The 19,328-nt window shown below is 29.4% G+C and overlaps 1 pseudogene; it reads right to left on the minus strand.

The window, feature by feature from the left end:
* Positions 1–5,002: 5,002 nt before the first annotated feature.
* Positions 5,003–12,095, minus strand: LOC114194304 (annotated as a pseudogene).
* Between the last annotated feature and the right edge of the window lie 7,233 nt (positions 12,096–19,328).

Here is a 19,328-nt window from a genome sequence, read left to right on the forward strand (position 1 = left end):
AATTTTTGTGTGAACAGGGACTAATATTGGTTGGTCGCTAAATTGGTGGTGAAGTTCGAAGACTAACAGCGACCCATAAAATCAGTCGTTGATAGAGGTCGTACCCCACCAAATTAAAACATATTAAATATAGTATATGAAAGTGAACCAAGTCGTCTCCCAACGACCAATATTTTCATTCAAAGTGAAATTTCCAGATGAACACAACACTAACACAGAGGGGGGGGTTGGCAGTTTCACACAACTTTGCTAAATTCTAATCAAAACACCAAAACTGAATTAAACACAGAATTCAAAATGTACTGGTCCCTTGATTCCACTGAAAATCCACCAATCACAGGTTACTAAATCAATTCTCTTATCCAATTTACTCTCATGAAATCTGAATTAATCAACTATGCGAAAATTAACACAGCTTCATTATGCCATTAAGCATAGCACACATTCTTCTTTCAATTTCACACACACACACAAACACACATAGATTAAGCAACTGTGGCCAAAACCCGAACTCACTAAGCATGACAAGGATTCTGAAATTGTGCAAAACATGAACCCACGATTAAGCATCACAAATTCCATTTCATTCAAAGCTACGAAATTGAATACGATGAAGAGAAAATAGGAATTGGAGTGCACTGCAAATCATCAACCTCATGGTTTCAAATCAGTTTCTTCAAGGAACCAATACGAAAAACTTAGCTACACATAGAGAATGAACAATTAAACATTTCAAAACTGCAATCACAAAACAGAACCAAGAACCCTAACTTATCAAATCTGAAAACGCAAATTAAGAGCAAAAATAGAGATTTCAAAGCTTAAATGGAATGCCAAACGGTGCTATCATATATAAATGTAGAAACCCCATGAATGGGTATTGTTTCAACTCAACGAAAACACAAAACGAGCTGCCCAATGTAGAAAACAAAATCAAAACGCAAAACCCTCAATGGGTGCTGTCAAATGTGCATAAAAACGGTAAAAATAACCCAAAAATGTGAAAAACCGCAAGGGGAGGCATCCATGGAAGCTTGGAGCACGAAAAAAATGGAGTTGTAGAGAATGTAGATGATGAAGTGGCGGCTCCCTTCCCATGCAGACCTAATTTGCGTAGTCCTTTCACCCCCTGCCATTCAGAATTACAAAACTGTCATTATGAGCCGCAGAATTACAAAAATGCCACTCTAGGCCTCAAATGTTGACCCATTGACTTTGCTGACGTGGAAATGACATGGAAATGATGTGGAAATGATGTGGAAAGTCTCTTCAACTAAATATTAATGTCCAAGCTCCAAAATTGCTTCACCCAAATACCTAAAAATAATTAAAAACAAAAATTAGGCCAAATAATGTGAAATTAGTCCAAATTCGAAACAGTGATCCAATAAAGCCCAACAGATGAAAAACACTCTAATGATGAAAAATTAAGCACTAATCAACTGTCTAATGGGTACACAAAGGCTAGTGGAATGAAAGAAAATAATGACTCATCAGTCGTTGATTAGCAAAAAAATGAAATTGTTTTTTGTATTATTTACGATTTTTACCTGGTTAAAAACAATATTTTTACTTGTTTATGAATGATAAAATTTAATCTAACTAAGTAATAACAAACTACATTACATAATATAGTAAAGTGTAATACATACATTACAAGTGGTAAATATATACCATGATCCAAAAGAACAAAACAAGAATAGTTTGAAAGTGCGCAACATTGAAACACACCAAATAACTAAACATGAAACTAATGATCGCCTACTCTACTATCATTGATATGGTCTACTATATCCTCTCCAATAGTAGGAGGATCACTAGGACCTGGCATAACATTATTCTTCAAATGAATATGTTGCAAAATAAGTTTCAGAGTTTGTTCATCTTGTTGGCGCATACGTTCATTTTGTTCATGCATACGTTCACTTTGTTCGACATGATTTTTCAGCAAGTGTTCAAAATTTTCGTCAAGCGTCTTCTCCTTGGCATTCTTTGTCATACGCTTAGCATTCAACTTTTGAATAGTCTCACGCATTTCTTCTATTTGATGTACTATTGGAGCTTGGCTAGTAGAAGAGTGAGCACTCGCAGAACTATAAAACTTTTTGCTTGATGTACCAAGTCTATACACATTCCCTTTCTTACTTTCACCTCCAACAACACTAAAGTATATTTCATTATCATCAATAGAGGGAACATGGGAGTTTTGTGAAGATGAGCCTTCATGCATGTGTTGTTGTTGGACTTCTTCTCGACATTGCTTATAATTTTCCTGAAAATAATAACATAAACTATTCTCAAGAAGGAAACACACAACAAACACTAAATTATAACATTAAATGTTAAACATACTGCAAGGTTACGAGTCTTGTCATTGACCCATTCTCCAGTCTTTAGTTTCTTTGTTCTTTCTACAATCTCCCAAGCAGTTGGTTCTTGTTCAAGTTGCCTAGTCTACGTATATTTAAACACAAGTAAAAGTTTAACATCTTAAGTCTAATATATTATATTTCAATTAACTATGCAAAAATATAATAAGTACCATTTTCTCAAAATGAGTTGTAGTAGATATGGAACCACCACAGTAGGCTGTGACTTCTTTCTGAACAGCCCGATTTGCCTTGGCTGTGACACTCTTGACTTGGAATTTTGTAGAACTCCAATGAAGATCCAAGGTTGCTCGAACACTTGGTGAAATCCAAGTCCCCTTATCCCGACCATTCCTATCTTTGTTCATTGCATTTTTTAAAATACGTGAACCTTTCATTTCAAAAACATATCTTATGGCTTGCTCTTGTTCTAGATCCCACCTATATTCTTTTTGCATGAAAAATCAGTTAGCAAACACACATAATTGAATAATAAAAATAAAATTTCAAATGTAATCATAATTCAACTCGCCTTAAATTCTCCAAACCATCTATCTCTAAGCTCGATTTGAACCTTCTTCCAACTGGGATTTGGTTCATTGAATTTTTATTTGAAGATCCGTGAGATTATAGTAGATGGGTCATTTGCTAGAGTAAATATGTGTTCAAACATATTGTCAAAATGATATATGTAAATATTGACACATTGAAGAAATTCCACAATAAAATTAAAATATACTTACTCTCCTTTTTCTACATGAAGCCAAGGCCTATGATCAATGACATTGCCAGTTCACACTTGGGTGTAAGTGAATCATGTGTTGGCAAAGGTTGATTTAGTGTGGTCTCTATAGAAAAGCTAGTAGGAATGGACTCTTCTATTAAATGTTCAGCATGTTCTTCCTCAGTTATAGGAAGTGATGGTCCTTCACAGATAGGATGTCTAGACTCCATGGTGGTTGGATGAACAGGTGAAGTGGGAGGGTTGGTGTTAGGTGAAGCCCTATCATCAACACAAACACCTCGTCCACCACAATTGGGTGGTCTACGACCACCACTTCTACCCCTTTAAGTCATCTACAAGTGGAACTTATTACATATAATACATGTAAGAAATTAAATAAAGTGGAACAATGAATTGTTAGTAAACAAAATAAGTTAATTATAATGAAAAGACTCAAACCTGGTTGTGTTTCTACACCCAAACGTATCAGATATTTTTCCTCTCATTCACTACAATTATTAGAAATCACAAACATATTAATGTAAAAGATAATTAACACGAGATATGCAATTAATTGTAATGCATGAATTACCGAAGAGGTATTTGTTTCATCAAAATCACTATCCATGTCACCCTCACTTGAAATGTATTCATCCTCATATTCTTCATCCATGTTTGTTTGATTTAGTAATTGCATATCTATTTCTTCTCCCTCATCGTCAACATGAGAAAGAGAATCATAAATGAAGTGGCCACTTCCGCTTTTGCACAAGTTCCGTCGTAGTTGCGCCAATGGACCGTCATTGTGTCGCGGTTGTTGTCCACCATTGAACCTCCTTCCTTATATGATATTTTCTTGTGTTTTCTTCTTTTTGTATCGCGTTTTGGGTTGTTGCTTTTGCGCATTTTCAGTCCATTCTTGCATCATACCCAATTTCGTTTTTAGTTGTAAAAGTTTGCTTTGGTTGAATATGCTTTGCTTAGATGTGTAATTGGTTGAATCTGCTATGCTTAGGTTTGGGAGATGGAAATTATATTTTGATAGAAATTGGCACTTCAACCACAAGTGAAAAACCCTCACAAACTCCTCAACCTACTACCCAATCGATTTCGATTATTGTGCAAACGATACTCAATGTTTTTGACTCCAATGTAGAGAGTGAGGATACTCCTCTTACATGATTGCAACCAACGATCACGTTGGTAACTTTTATTCCATATGTTCTTTCCGATGATAGAATTGTCGTCAATCACCATACATCTAAGATATTGTCCACTTTGGAGTTGTGCTCTGTCATAGTTTTGTCTTTAAAAGGCTCCTCGACAAGTGGAAAGAGGAAAGGGTATTTAACGACTGGGATTATTGAGCGTGGTAGAAACAACTAACATACATTCTTTTTTTATGCTAGGTGGTATCTTCAACTAACCTTTTGAGTAATATGGATACATGTAAGAGAATAAATTCTTATTTCAAATATTTATAAAAATTAAAGAGATATTATAATCCTCTTCAAGGTATAAAATAGGATGATGGGTTAGATATGTTTTTAGTCCCTGAACTTTGACGCGAAATTGGAATTCTTTCCTGTCTGAAACTTTGATACATTTTGGTCCCCAAAACCTTAAAAATAAATAGATAAAGCCCTTTTAACTCAATTATGTTAAATTTTTAACGTGTTAATTTTACATTGAAATACATTTACATTTATTATTTAAATAACACGTACAATAAAAATGCAACAATAGATATTGTAAATATAAAAACATATTTTTCATTGCTTAAATGAACAACAAATATAAAATTTCATTTTAATTCACCTTGTTCCTCTTTTTCTCTTTTCCACCAATGCAATGTGAATTCTCTCCATTTTCATGAAACCTTCTTCTCCTTACAATCCTACAACCTTCAACTACCTTAATTTCAATCACTACTAGATGAATTCATTCAAAATCATTTAGATAGAGCTAGTTGTTTGATCCTCTAAACTCATTTCATCAGGAAATAAAGTAGGTTTTGGAGGAATTTCCAAGTCTTCAATGCCTCCCTCAAGCATTTCCACTACTTTGTTCATTGAAGGACGATCTTTTGGTTTCAATTGTATACACCAAAGAGCAACTATGATAAGTTTTTTTGCTATTATCTTTTCCTCTTTAGTCAAATCTTTTATATATATATATATATATATATATCTTCCTCTTCTCTAATATGATTATAGATCCAAAGGGGAAAGTAAAGTTGACTTGAGTGTTCTACATGGGGATTTAGATTCTTCCTTTTGCTTGCCATCTCCATCAACAACATTCCGAAGCTATAAACATCAGCTTTATGAGATATTCCTCCAACATTATTATAGAACAATTCTGGAGCCATATATCCAATAGTTCCTCTTGTTGTCGTCATTGTGACAAAGCTATTATCTATTGGATATAGCTTTGCTAATCCAAAGTCAGAAACCTTTGGGACAAAGTTTTCATCGAGTAAGATGTTATGGGGTTTGATATCGAAATGCAAAATCTGCATCTCACACCCATGATGGAGATAAACAATCCCACGAGCCACTCCAATTGATATATTATATATTTTCTTATAGCTTAAATCTATACTTCTAGCTCTTGAAAATATAAGTTTATCAAGAGATCCATTGGACATGAATTCATAAACAAGAGCGCGCTTTGAGCCACTAACACAAAATCCAATTAATTGTACCACATTTTGATGATGTATCCTTCCAATGGTTGCAACTTCGTTTATAAAATCTTGTCCATTTCCTTTAGATTTACCTAACATTTTGATTGGCACAAAAGGTCCGCTCCGCAACTTTGCCTTAAAGACAAAGCCAAATCCTCCTTCACCTAACTTCTCTTTAAAACCTCTAGTCATCTTCTTAATTTCCTTGTATGAATATCTAATAGGTGCCAAATGATTTTGTTCAAGGTAGTTTTCAATATTTGCATACGTTGATGCATGTCTTTTCCTCCATTTACATACAAAAATCATAATTAAGAATGGCAATCCAAACATAATTTTGTACACCCATGCCATAGAAGTTAAAATGCCAATAACTGCAAGAAATTTTTACCTGAGTCATTACATTGATATTGTAATATAATAAGGTATTTGTTAAAAGAAAATTTGCATCCATAAAATAAAATTATAGCATAAAAAACTATCAATAAATTCCATTTTTGAAACTATTATCTATAAATAACTTTGTGAGTAACATTGATGTGTCCTAATTAGGGATGCCAATGGGGCAGGGTAGAGACAAGTTTCACTATCACATACTCATCGCAAGAGAAAAAAAATTTATCCTCATACCCAAACACAATGAGTATCGAATTTTTGTCTCATTCCTATCTTCACTGAGTAATAGAGATATATTTGTACCCGTACCCACTTTCTTATTGTTTCAATATCAATTAATTAATTTTTATAAAATAATAAAAAATTACAATAAAGAAAATATAATATTGTCAAATTATCAATATTAAAAGGAGGGTATTTTTGTTTCTTCAATGTCAAATATTTAGAAATAAATTATAATTGTAAACATTTCAAATTAAAATACCAAATAAAATTTCATCAAAGTAAAAATATTTATTAAATTTGTAAACATTAATGTTACCTAGTTGATAAAATTTAAAAATATTTAAACAAAATATAAAAGAAAAACAAATATTTAAATTAAAAAATATTTTAAATGAATGTGATAAAAAAATATTCATGACAATTAAATTATTATATTATAATAAATAAAATTTATTTATACAATTACAGTAATAAAGTTACATGTATGATAATAAGTTAGAAAATAAAAATAATTAAAAAATATCAAAGCAATATTCTACATGATAAAAGTAAACAACAAATAAAAATACTAAAAAAAATTATCAAATGGAAACAATTTGATAGACCGTTGAATGAAATTGCACAAATAAAAACAAATGTAAGGGTATGATAAAATATAAAAAAAAATCGTAGAGATCTACGAAAAGTTTTTAAATATCAACCTAGTCAAACAATTAATAGATAATAAAAATTGTTTTACCTAAACAAAAGAGTAACAAAAATTAACTTATCATTTTGAGTATCTAATAGGTGTCAAGTGATTTTTTTCAAAGTAATTTTCAATATTTTCATACATGGATGCACGTCTTTTTCTTCATATTACGTCTTTTTCTCCATTTACATATGAAAATCACAATTAAAAAGCAATCCGAAAAAAAATTTGTAAGTCCATGCGAGAGAAGTATAAATACCGATACCTGTAAGAATTTTTTTAATTCAGTAATTACGCTGATAATGTAAAGTTCAAATGTATAACCATCATTATTGAATGGGGTGAAGCTTTTTTAAAGAAAAATATAAAAAAGTTACCACTTTAATCATAAACGGTAGTCGAAATGGTTGGAAATTTTAGAAAGAGAAACACACAAATGTATCTTGAACCGTAGCCGAGTCTTCTACATTAAATGTCTATTAATATCATTATTTATTACTAATATTAGTAATATTTGCAATTAATAAGATTATATAATAATAATATATATTAATATTATTGATATATAATTATTAATAGTATTATTATTATATATTATTAATAATATTATTATTATATAATATTATTATTAATATTATTACTCATATATTAATATATAATTTTTGTTCACTGTTAATAATATTAATAATAATTATGTATTAGTATTATTTTTATATATTATTAATAATTATAATATTATTATTTATTTTAATATTATGAATAATAATGTATAATTATATTAATAATTATTATTATATAATAATAATAATAATACTATTAATAATTATATAATAATATTATTATTATTATAAAATATTATTATTATAAAATATTATTATTAATAATAATAATATTATTATTATTATTATATATTAACTAATTTTGAATGTACATAATCAAATAGTGATTAAATTTCTATAAGGATTTTTTAAATTAAATTCATAAGAACTAAAAATATATTTTTTCGAAATTTTTAAAAAAGATGTCAGTTAAGCCCACGTTAAATTTTATTTTATAAAAAACATTAAACAATATATAGTGCAAAAATCAAATAGTAATCAAACTTTAATACCAAAAATATATTCTTTTTCCTTTATATTCTACTCCATAAAACATTGAAAAAACAAGATGATAAATCTTACCTGCTATATACTGTAGCACTTCTGATATAACCGAATCGATCTCTGAAATCAAGGAAAATATCAACTTTAGAATGATCTCAACCGTTATTAGAAGAAAAAGACTGTTTTCATAATTTTCATAAAGGTTATAGCGGTTAACAAAGTTTAACAGATTGTGATTTATTTAAAGATAATAAATGTTATTTGAATGCATTCGTTCTTATAAATACATGTAAATTATAAAAGATAAAAAAATATTATATTTTTTCTTATTTGAATTACTGGTGGGGAATCTTCACCAAGGTTGTTAGGAGACCAAAATAATATATCTAAAATTTATACGTTTAATTATTATCACTAATACAATAAAATAATATTGTATAACGATAACTAAAAAAGAAATTACACATATCTAAAAGATTATCGAAAGAAATTTCGATGATAATACCACACATAAAATTCAGTTATAAAAAATAAATAGTGCAATATTTTTTTCTATGTTCATAAAATAAAAATTTAATATATAAGAGACTCATTAAATAAATAATTAAACTAATATTTCACTATTAAGTGAGACAAGACAGAATTACCTTCTTTATTTATTCAAGAATGGAAGAGAACAGCTGAGAGATGAGAGTAAAAATAATAGATTCTTGTCTCTTCAGAAACAAAAAAAATAGGTGAGAATGGGAGATGAGAACAATGTGTGAGAAACTCAAAACATATAATGGAACCATGATTAAATTCCTGTTATAAAAAAGAACACACAGTACAATACTTTTTCTTTTATGTTCAAAAAATAAAAAAGTAATATAAAAGAGGCTCATTAAATAAATTATTAAACTAATATTTCACTATCATTTGAAATGAAAGAATTACATTATTCTTTTATTCCTCGAGAATGGAAGAGAACATAGGAGAAATAATAGCAAAAATAATAGATATTTTTCTGTTCAAAAATAAAAGAAAATAGGTGAAAATGAGAGATGAAAACAATTTGTAAAAATATCAAACCATAACGAAAAATAATAATAGAAAATATATTGATAAATCTTTTTATTCTTTATTTTTTATTATGTTTATTTTTATATTTTATTATTTATTAACCTTAATTATTATGTTTATAAAAGAAATAAAATATTTGATTTAATCATCATTTGTAATATATTTTTTAATATTTATAATAAAATATTTGATTTAATCATTATTAATTTATAATTGATCTGCTAATATCTATAATATAAAAAAAATTTCAAAATGTTTGGGGGCTATGGCCCCCTTAGTCACCAAATAGTTCCGCCATTGCAAATGATATTTTGATAATAATAATAATAATAATAATAATAATAATAATAATAATAATAATAATAATAAGGTATAATTATTGATTTGGTACCCTAACTTTTTTGATTAAGTTCAATTTGGTCCTCATACTTTTGGTTTGTTCAATTTAGTATCCCAATTATCTAAAATTATTCAATTTGGTCCTTTTCGTTAAGTTGGAGTTAACACCGTGTCCGTACAGGACACGTGTCAAGCCGTTGAATTTTTAATTTTTTTTAAAAAAATTAATATTTTTTAAAAAAATTAATATTTTTTAAAAAAATTATTTTTTTAATTTTTTTTTTCAAAAAATTTAAAAACTTTCACATGTCAATTTACCATCCTGCCACGTGGCAATTTACAATCATGACACACGACAGTGGTAATAATTGTTTTCAATTTAGTCCTCTATTTATATTTTTGGTTCTATTTTGTATCCCAATTTTTAAAAATCATCTAATTTCGTCCCCTCCAATTTGAACCAAATTAGTAACTAAGTTTGATTATAACTTATATATACATGTTAAAATAACTAAGTTTAATTATAACTAAATTGAACAAACCAAGAGTATGAGACCAAATTGAACTTAACAAAAAAAAGTTAGGGTACCAAATCAGTAATTATACCTAATAATAATAATAATAATATATGTAAATGGAAATATATATATATATATATAGATGATTGTAAATTTGTTTTGAAAAATTCTAAAAAAGTAGTTAGTAAATGAAATATGGTTTTCCTACTCATTTGAAAATGTATAATTATGTAAACTGTTAATCGAAAAAAAAAAACGAGCATCAATTAAGGAAATAAAAAAGGTAAACAAAATTATGCTTTAACTAAATAAAAATTAATTTAATTTAACATGAAAACTAGAAAAAAATAGTATAATCTTACAAATATTGTTATCATAAAGTGAAGTGAATGCTTAATGGTGTGGTTTGATAAGGCAATTCAAAAGGATAATTCATTTATTTGGAGAATTTGAAATTCTTAGTAATGTTTCAATTAGCTAAATTAGAAAAATTCAAATACCCTAAAAAAAGTTGAAATTTGTCATGAACTCAAAACATAATTAAGCATAAAATAAATATTGTAAAAATTAAATTTTATCTCACAAGAAATTCAATTGTTTTTTCCAAACAAAAAATTGAACCGTAAGGTATTTTAATTTCTTTATCCAAATAAGTTATTTCGAAAATGAAAAAAAATTTAATTACAAATAATTCAAATACGAAGCATTTCAGTTTCTAAGTATTATTGAAATGCCTCCATCCAAACACAAGGTAAAACTATGTAATACAATAAAATGTGGCAAGTTACAGCGAACAAACATTTTAAATTTTTCAAGGATGATCACAATACTAATTGTTTACCACCTATTCAATTAATTTAAATGTTTTTTTTAGAAGATCAAAACTACCTACCTGAGTAAGGAGGATGATAATAACGTGCTTATGCCACTATGAATGAACAATTTAATTTAACAAATATTTTTTTATAAATATTTTGTTGATAAAATTACTAAATAGAGTAAATTTTTATTCTTTTATAAAAGTTACAAAAATAAAGAAATAAAATTTTAAAATTTTTTTATCAAAAAATAATTATTTATCAAAGTTTGTCAAAACAAACTTTATCAAAATATCATTACTTTCATTAGAAATAAATAGCATGTTATTGATGGAACTACTCATTACCTATAAGAAATGTAATCATTTCTTAACATTTGATTCCGATCTAACTCACCTCTTCTGCAACGATTCTGGATCGCATAGTCGAAATAGCACATGACCTCTAGACAAGGATTCTTCTGACAGACGAGTTTTAGCCATGAAATCTCAAATCCATAGGCCAATGCCTTGTGCATGGAAGCGTAGGAATGATTATTGAAACTCCACAAAGACGTTGGAGCAACAAGCTTTAGTCACAGCCAACTTCAAAGTCCTCTGCTTTTAGATCACCACCAACAGCATATGCATATCCCTTTGACTCCCACTTCACGCACTTTTCTGTTTCCACATACTTCCCATTCCCTCTCAATGAATGGTTACAGTTCACAAACACTATATGCTCCAAACTCAGAGTCAGAGATTCCCGATTTTCATATGCTCTTAGACCGGCTTGGTATGGACCCGAACTGTAGTAAGAGTAAGTGTAAGTATGAGAGAAATTGGAGCGAGAGAGAGAACGCAGAGGAAGGGAGGAGCAATTGTGGTGTTGAATTGCAGGGTCAACCACTCTCACTGTGTAGTTGTTGTAATTTATTGCCTGAACATGGTATTGTGCAGAGTTCATATACAACAGCGTAACATTATTTTCACAACCAAGCTCATAACTTTCCTCACCACACTTCTCTGGGTCGCCTTTTAATCGAAATGGATAAGTGATGTTGCTGATTTTGCCACACGAAGAAGGGGGACAAACGTGTTTTTTGTGGGCCTTGGTAGCACAAATATGGTGGAGAAGAAGTAGAAGTAGCAGTAGCAGGAACAGTGCTCTCTCTCTCCGCATCGTCACCAAACTGTTTCTTATTCAATTCAAATGCAAACAAAAGTTAGATACTGATATCCAAAACAACGCAGACTCAATACATAACAACAAACAACTGCACTTTCCCTTTTACAAAATTGTTTGAAGACTTATCATACTTAAAACCAAGACTTTGACTCAGAAACGCTGTGTCTATCTGCTTTCACATCTCATCTTAATGAATACAAACTTTTAAATACTCGTCGTCAATTCTTATTTAATCATGTAACCTTTTTAATTTTTTTTAAAGGACTTCTTCGAGTTTCTAAAATCATCCTAAATTCTTCTAACTCGAAGGTTTTATTTACATGCTGTCTAAAATAATTTTTAGAGAATTAGTTTGGGAGCCAAATTGAATAAATAAAAAATAAAATATTAAAAATAAACAAATTAATGTTAGCTCAAATAAATAGAATTAGACTTACCCATCAGCTCAAACAAATTAGTGATGAATTACATAATCACACTAATACTAAAAAGTTTTTTACCTATGTTATTTTAGGTTTTTATGTCGGTTGAAGATTAAACGTAATATTAAGAGATGTAAATGTACGTTTATTAACTTTATAAAGCTGTAAAATATAAAAAAAAATTGCAAAACATACTAAAAAAAAAAAACATACGATAAAAGTAGAGCTGTCAAAATGGATAATTCGACCTAATCTGGCTCAACCCACCACAAGTTGATCACTTAGCGAGCCAATCCAACCCGACTCACTTATTAGCGAGTCAAAAAAATTTCAATCCGGCTCAACCCACCACGGGTTGGTGGGCTAAACAAATTGACTCACGGGTTCATTTAACTAAAAAAAATATATTTTTTTTATTTTTTTTAGTCAAAACTAAATTATAATTCTAATTAAAATGTAAATAAACTTTAATACAATCCAAATACAAACCAAAATAAAAAAAAATACAAATTATCTACGTGTTTTCTAAAAAAACAACCTAACATGACCCAAATGCAAAGCTTAACTTAATAAAAAATACTTGTGTGACCCTTTATTTGTGGATTGGTGAGCCAACCCGGCTCACCACGTGTTCAATCCGGGTGAACCAAGTTCTAGGTGAGCCGAGAATTTGTAAAAAAGTTTCAACCGAACTTGGTCCAAATTCGTGGTAAGTCGGGTTGGCTCGCGGATTTCAACCCATTTTGACAGTTCTAGATAAAACGATGTAAAATATCAATGTTATTGAATTGAAGTATAATTCTGACATATTAAAATATGTATTATAAATAATATAGTTAAATAAACAAAAGCATAGCATCTTTTTCGGTTAGACATATAACGCATTTCAAGCTGGAAATTTATTTACATTTTGAAAGATATTTTGATTTCTTTATGCTACATCAACATGGGAGAGGCAAAGATGGTTACGTTAAATGAATTTTATTCTTTGTCTCACTGATATATTTCAATCGTTGAATCTGGTGTAAAATATATATATATATATATATATATATATATATATATATATTATATCGGTTTTGGAGTGCATATTAAATGGGTTCCATAACCGATGTAATATAAAATGATGTAATATGTCTAAGAGATATTAGATTGGTTATATTAACCGATCTAATACTTTAAACTGGAAAGGAAGAACAGAAGTACACTCACACTCCTTGTCTCAACTTGAATGCCTAAAATTCAATAGGCTTACACAACAATTAAAGACAAATGAGCAATACAAATTTCACAAAAATAGAAAACAACTTCACAAAATTTCAAATTTCCATTCCCAAATCAAAATGAACACTAAAAGAAAATCATTCCAGAAAATTAAACATTCATTTGAGCATCTCTATATGGTTTCAACAGGCTTGGAGCTTGGGCGGCGATGGCAGCGTTAGGGTAGCGAGGAAGAACTGAAGTTGTTGTGACAATGAAAAGAGTTTTCGCGTTTTTGTTAAATCTATAAAGTGTATTAAAGAATACTCAAACAAATTGTTGGGTATTGCCAACAAGATAAAATTGTTGGGAAAGGAGTTTCCATATTCTAAACTCGTTGAGAAAATTCTAGTGACGGTGCCAAAAACTATTGCTTCTTTAGAAAACACAAAAGATTTGTTTACAATTACCTTTATAGAGATAATACATGCCTTGCAAACACAAGAACAACGAAGATTGATGAGAAAAGTTTCGTTCGGCTTACATAACCTTATTGAGATAATTAATATATTTTATCGAAAGAAGTAATATATGAAAATATTTTGTTTGTCATTAAATAAACTCTTCAATATAGAAACAAGTTATCATAAAGAATTTAAATTTTCTATTTTCTCCATAAAACCATTTTAATACATAATTTATATGGATAAAACCTTATTAAATATCACTGTTAGGCAAATAAGATGTAAAATAGTTAATAAGAAAACACAAGTAAAAAATATTATAGACGAACTTCCACATAAAATAATAATGTTGAATATGTACAATAAAACTTTATTATACATTGTCAAATAGAATGCTTCAATAATGGATTAGTGATATACTTGCACTTTACATAAATTAATTAAGAGAATGTGTTGAGTCGATAGATTCTGAGTTTATTTTTTTATCATCTATACTCATTTTATCAAGATATATAATACATTTCGGAGGTATTTTCAAGTCTTCAAGCATTTTTACTACTTAAATCCTCGTTCACTTAACTTCTTTCTTTTTAAAACTTCCTGCCATTTTCTTTATTTCCTCATATGAGTATCTAAATAGGTGTGAAAATATTTTGTTCAAAATAATTTTTAATATTTTACGTCTTTTTTTCCATTTACCTACCAAAAGTCCAACGTTACTCCAAACACAAATTTACAAGCCCACACCATGATGACAAATTGGGCAATTCCTGTAACCATATCTTATTTAAGTAAATAAACATTATGGTAAAGAACAATCAATTATATAAATTTAGAATGCAAAAATGTATTCAGTTTTAAGGAAAAAAAATCAATTTGGTATATTAAAAAATAAACATAAAGTTGTTTCTTAAATTTGATATTATACACATTCATTTTGACTGCAAGACAAAAAGAAAATTCTCTAAAGCATGTATATAAGTCGATTTTGTCGTTGAAAATAATATGTTTAAGTGAATTGTCTTAATCTATAATGCACGAATACGATACGTGTATCGGATATGACATTATCCGATACGTCGATACATTTATTTTGAAAATAGTGTGATACGATACGTGATAGATACGCGATATATGAATATTAAAAAATGGGTACAATCATTCTTAAAAACATAATAAATATATGATTATTATTGTGTTAATCCAAATTATGTACTAAAATTACCAACATAAATGTACCACTGTAGGAAAACTCTTAAATAATGACCAATTTTAGTAACCAAAAATATGTTAGAGGCCAATTTCTTAATTAGAGACCAATTTATAGACTAATTATTTTGGTAGTCAAAATCTTGGTAGCTAATGTTAGTGACTAATTATTTTGGTAGTCAAAATCTTGGTAACTAATATTAGTGACCAATTTAGAAATCAATTCATAATAAAAATTATTTTAATTATCAATTTAGAGACTAATTATAATTTTTTGAAACTATTTTAGTTGCTAATAATTTTTAGTTTTTAAATTAATACTTAAATTGGTCATTATATAGTGAGTAATTATTTTTGTTACTAAAATTGATCATTATTAAGATATTTTCTTGTATTGTACTACTTCTTTGTAAATTAGATACTCCACTTATAAGTATCGATAAGATATCCTAAAGTATCGGATACGGATACGTGTAGGACACAGATACGTGACCTAAGTTGAAGTATCGGTGCATCATAGGTCTTAACATTTACGTGTATATTATAAATTAACTAATTGTATTAAAATTGAAAAATAAATTATTTTTCTACGGGAGATTAAAACAAACATTTTAATTTTGATAACTAATTTATTGCTTTTGTATTTATAAATTGTTCTACTATATTAGGTTTAATTAGTAATTTAATTTCTTTATTTAAGTTGATTTAATTTTTTCCTACACTTACTTTTAACTTAGTTAAGTTCTTATTCTTTTTTAATTTTAAGTAGAGTCAACATAAAATTTGCATTTTCAAGTTACGTGGTCGTGGGTATTTATTTGTCGAGGTGGAATCTTTTCTTTTTAGGTTAGATTTTAACCTCTTTCTTTAACCCTACCTTCTTCTCTTTCTCAGATTTTGATCACAACCGTATACTACCAACAAATCACTTCATTGACTACACCAATATAACTCAACCTCGAACAAACTATATCAAAGTAACCAATGACTTGGATCGAAGAAGATGGCCAAAAAAGTCAAGAAAAGACACACAAAGGGGGGATTGAGGACAATTGAATACAGACAATGATTCAATCAAAGAGGACAACAAGATGAGGTATTGGTGGTGGAGTTGGAATCTTTCATTTTTAGGGTTTGAGATCTGAATCTAAGAAACATACAAGGAAGAGAAGGAGGTAGATTAGTGAAAGAGATTAGACTCTAACCAAAAATAAAAAATAAAGCAAAAGTCTATCTTAGCAAATAAATATCATCCTAGGTAATTTGCAAATGTCAATTATGTGTTAGATTCACTCAACCATTGGGATGTTACAAAATGTCAATTATTGGGGTGTTACAAGGTGTTTTGAGGTAATAAAGAGTTCCATCACAATTCAACTCAAAGATTAAGAGGGGAAATATAAGAAAGTTAAGGTGCAGGAAGAAAAGTTGGGGGGTGTAGGAAGAAAATTTCAAAAACTCAATTGAGAAGGGTGTAAAAAAATTTGAAATGAAAAAAGTTGAGTTAGTTGATCCATTAGAAGGAGGGGTACAAATAGAAAATTGGAAGATGAGAGTTTAAAAAAAGTAAAATGGAGGTTGTAAAGAAAAGAATTTTTCTATTTTTGTTTGGTTTTTTAAGATAGAGAATTGGGTTAAATCGAAAAGACCCAACCTTTTTTTCCTTTCATTTATATTTTCTTCTTTTGTTCTCTATTTTTTCATTTTTCAATTTTCCTAAGGATGGAGGTGGAGGTGGAGGAAGAGGAAAAAGAAAAAGAAAAAGAAAAAGAAAAAGAAGAGAAAATGAAGAGAAAGAGTAAGAACAAATTTATCATCTTCCATAGTTCCAACAGCAACGAAAGACGAGATCCGACAAAGACGAGAGCGAGACAAGTTCCGATGGTTGCAGCAATGAAGCTCCATACTTGGTCCAAGTTAGGCAGCGGCGGGAGCGCCCAGAGTGTGGCGGCGTGACAAGCAAAATGACCTCGTCCTTGTGATCGGAGATGGTGGAGAAGGTTGTCGATGGCAATGATAATGGAGGGCTTAGCCTGGCCAAATATGCCGAGATCTGGATCTACCCCTCTCACCAAAATCTGATTTCTCAGCACAAGGGACATCAAATCTTCAATGTCATGAAATAAGAGGAAAAATGAAAGGGATAAAATAAACCAAAAGTTTTTTCTCGAAAAACTTGAATTGCTAAATTAAAGAGGAAAACCTAAAAATTAGCCTGAGAAAATTTTAATAGTAAACTGAATTGGGGTTTCGTGAAAAACCCTTGATAATTACATGGGGTTTTTAAAACCTACGTTATGGCTGTATTTTATTGAGGTTATTAAAACCTATAGTAATAAACTCCAAGTAAAATTAAGTATTTTTGTAGTGCTCCTTTTTTTTTTCGATTTCTCCTTTTTCTTGATTTCTCCTTTTTTTTCTTCTATTTGATTTCTCGGGATTTGATCACTAAACATGATCATTCAATTATTATTTGTTTCTTTGAACCGGTGTTTGAAGTATGTTTCATCATTCATCTCATTGAGGGATAATGTTTCCATGTGATAAGCACATTGATAATTGAGGAGTAAAAAATAATACAATGCTCAGACATCGTAAAATATGATATTAAGGAGGGATTAACCCAACTACTAATCTTGAATAAACCATGAAAGAAGCTACCTTTTTTGGTTTACTTATGCGTGACTAACAAAGCAGTCAACTCGATCTTAGTGTAGGAGAAAGACATAAGCAGAAGCCAATCCATTGTGTCAGTAAGATGTTACAAGGAGGGGAGCATAAGTCTGATATCAAAAGTTAGACTGTGAACTATATTAGTTGTGGTGTTCACAACACGAAGATTAAGGTATTACTTTCCAGACTTCAAGATTATTGTTAAAATCGACCCAACTATTTTGATCCTGCAAATAAGTAAAACAAACAATTAATATTTTTAAATTTAAAGATTTAATGGTAAAGATATTAATGGTGACTTTTAAATAGAAAAAACAAATGAAATGTATTGGTTCTAACTTAGGGGAATGTAAAAATAAAATGGATAGGGTGGGGATAATGAAAATGTGTTGGGTTTGGCCTAAAGCGGGTGTAAAAAATAAAACAGGGTGGTATAAGTGGATAAAAATATGCTGGACTTGGTTCAAAGGGTGTACAAAATAAAAGGGGTATTTCTTTCTACACCCCTAAATTTTCTTCTTGCAGCTCCAAGTTTTTCTTTGATGAACATTATGTCCATATAAAAAAAATATAAATTAAAAATGAGATAAGGTAAGCGGTAATAATTTCTTACCAACCTTAATTACTCTAGCAACTTTTCCCCGCTGAATATTCTAATATTCTACACCCCCAACTCATGATCATTCATTTTCACTTTCATTAATATTGCATCACAACGGCGTTTTGGAGGTGGTTCTTCTTCCTTCTAGAGCTATTCTTCGTTCATTTTTCTTCACTTTCATTCCAATAGTGTTTTGGATTTTGCAACTGCGTTTTCAACTTCTTCATTGTTAAGTTATTCTTCATCGTTCTTGTTCTTTCCTCTCTTTTGTCTTCGCTTTCATCATTCCACCTTCGGTTCACAAATCAAGCAATATATTTGTGATTTCAATTTTTTAAGAGCACTTTTTTTGTTGATTGGGGTGTAAAATCCATTAAAATCGAAAGCTAAAAATTGGGATTATCAAATGTGGAAGAGGAGGCTAAAATCCGTCATCATCGGATTCTGAAATTCGGGTGCACTGAATTTTGAAATGCAGGGTACAAAAAGTTTGTGATAGCCAATAGTTTCGGTTCATGAAAGCCGATAATATCGGTTCCTGAAAATTGGTACTTCCGATTTTTGAAAGTCGATAGTTCCACATCCTAAAACTCGGTGAACCAAAACTGACTTTTGAAAGCTAGTATTGCCGCATCCTACAAGTCAGTGACCACTA

Source organism: Vigna unguiculata, chromosome 8 (assembly GCF_004118075.2).
Source record: "Vigna unguiculata cultivar IT97K-499-35 chromosome 8, ASM411807v1, whole genome shotgun sequence".
Classification (NCBI taxonomy): Eukaryota; Viridiplantae; Streptophyta; class Magnoliopsida; order Fabales; family Fabaceae; genus Vigna; species Vigna unguiculata.